This window comes from Salmo trutta, chromosome 22, assembly GCF_901001165.1.
Source record: "Salmo trutta chromosome 22, fSalTru1.1, whole genome shotgun sequence".
Classification (NCBI taxonomy): domain Eukaryota; kingdom Metazoa; phylum Chordata; class Actinopteri; order Salmoniformes; family Salmonidae; genus Salmo; species Salmo trutta.
In genome coordinates this window covers 6,417,983-6,420,557 of record NC_042978.1, presented here as the reverse complement: position 1 = coordinate 6,420,557, position 2,575 = coordinate 6,417,983, and positions in this window count along the sequence as shown.

Sequence of the window (2,575 nt, the reverse complement as noted above, 5' to 3'; positions counted from 1 at the left end):
GGTACATTTAAGAAGAAGAAAAATAGAAAAATAGAAAATAATTAAAGAGCAACAATAAAATAGCAGTAGCTTGTCTATATACAGGGGGTACTGGTACAGAGTCAATGTGCAGGGGCACAGGTTAGTCGAGGTAATTGAGGTAATGTGTACATGTAGGTTGAGGTAAAGTGTGTGTGGGGGGTCAATGCAAATAGTCCAGGTAGCCATTTGATTAGCTGTTCAGGAGTCTTATGGCTTGGGGGTAGAAGCTGGTACAGTAGCAGAGAGAACAGTCTATGACTAGGGATGGCTGGAGTCTTTGGCAATTTTTAGGGCCTTCCTCTGACAGCACCTGTAATAGAGGTCCTGGATGGCGGGAAGCTGGGCCATACACACTACCCTCTGTAGTGCCTTGCGGTTGGAGGCAGAGCAGTTGTCAATACCAGGCGTGTTGCAACCAGTCAGGATGCTCTCGATGGTGCAGCTGTAGGACTTTTTGAGGATCTGAGGACCCATGCCATATCTTTTCAGTCTTCTGAGGGGAAACAGGTGTTGTCGTGCCCTCTTCACGACTGTCTTGGTGTGTTTAGACCATGACAGTTCATTGGTGATATGGACACCAAATAACTTGAAGCTTTCAACCTGCTCGATGAGAATGGTGGGGTGCTCGGCCCTCCTTTTCCTGTAGTTCACGATCATCTCCTTTGTCACGATAACGATGAGGGAGAGGTTATCCTGGCACCACGATGCCAGGTCTCTAACCTCCTCCCTATAGGCTGTCTCATCGTTGTTGGTGATCAGTCCTACCACTGTTGTGTCGTCGGCAAACTTAATGATGGTGTTGGAGTGGTGCTTGGCCATGCAGTCGTCTTGTATGTTTTTCCAAGTCAACCAGCATTTTTCCCGTTCTCCTGCTTTTTGCTATTCTCCTTTTTCTAGTCCTCCCGGTTTTGACCCTTGCCTGTTTCTGGACTCTGTACCCGCCTGCCTGACTTTTCTGCCTGCCTTGACCATGAGCCTGTCTGCCACTCTGTACCTCCTGGACTCGGATCTGGTTTTGACCTTTTGCCTGTCCACGACCATTCTCTTGCTTACTCCTTATGGATTAATAAACATTTTAAAGACTACAACCATCTGCCTCCTGTGTCTGCATCTGGGTCTCGCCTTGTGTCATAATAACCTAATCTTATAAAAAAACAATAAATCTTAACATAATCACTAGTTAACGGCACATGGTTGATGATATTACTAGTTTATCTAGCTTGTACTGCGTTGCATATAATCAATGTGGTCGCTGTTAATTTATCACCGAATCACAGCCTACTTCAACTTCGCCAAACGGGTGATGATTTAACAAAAGCGCATTCACGAAAAAAGCACAATCGTTGCACCAATGTACCTAACCATAAACATCAATGCCTTTCTTAAAATCAATACACAAGTATATATTTTTTAACTTGCATATTTAGTTAAAAGAAATGCATGTTAGCAGGCAATATTACCTAGGGAAATTGTGTCACTTCTCTTGTGTTCAGTGCAAGCAGAGTCAGGGTATATGCAGCAGTTTGGGCCGCCTGGCTCGTTGCAAACTGTGTGAAGATGTCACGTCCTGACCAGTGATAGGGGTTATTTGTTATTGTAGTTTGGTCAGGACGTGGCAGAGGGTATTTGTTTTATGTGGTTCGGGGTGGTGGTTTGTTTAGAAGGGTGTTTGATTTATTATTTCCGGGTTTTGGGTTATGTTCTATGTTTTTGTATTTCTATGTTCTTTCTAGTTTAGTATTTCTATGTTTAGGTATTGGGTGTTGGACTCTCAGTTGGAGGCAGGTGTTTTCTAGTTGCCTCTGATTGAGAGTCCTATAATTAGGTATGTGTTTGGAGTTTGTGGGAGATTGTGCTAGGTATAGCTTTGTTGCCTTACCAGCCTGTTATGCGTCATTGTGGTTTGTGTACGTGTTTATTTTGGTTTCCCTTCTTTTCCTAAATAAAGATGATGAGTACACATGATCCCGCTGCGTTTTTGTCCGACAATGATTTCTCTTTATCATCTGACGAAGAAGATTGTGACAGAAGACCATTTCTTCCTAACAAAGACCGTAATTAATTTGCCAGAATTGTACATAATTATGACGTAACATTGAAGGTTGTGCAATGTAACAGCAATATTTAGACTTAGGGTTGCCACCCGTTCGATAAAATTCGGAACGGTTCCGTGTTTCACTGGAAGAATAAATGTTTTGTTTTCGAAATGATAGTTTCCAGATTTGACCATATTAATGACCTAAGGCTCATATTTCTGTGTGTTTATTATATTATAATTAAGTCTATGATTTGATATTTGATAGGGCAGGCTGACTGAGTGGTAGTAGGCAGCAGCAGGCTCGTAAGCATTCATTCAAACAGTACTTTCCTGCGTTTGCCAGCAGCTCTTAGCAATGCTTGAAGCACAGCGCTGTTTATGATTTCAAGCCTATCAACTCCCGAGATTAGGCTGGAAATACTATAGTGCCTATAAGAACATCCAATAGTCAAAGGTATATGAAATACAAATGGTATAAAGAGAAATAGTCCTATAATTGCTATAATAACTACAACC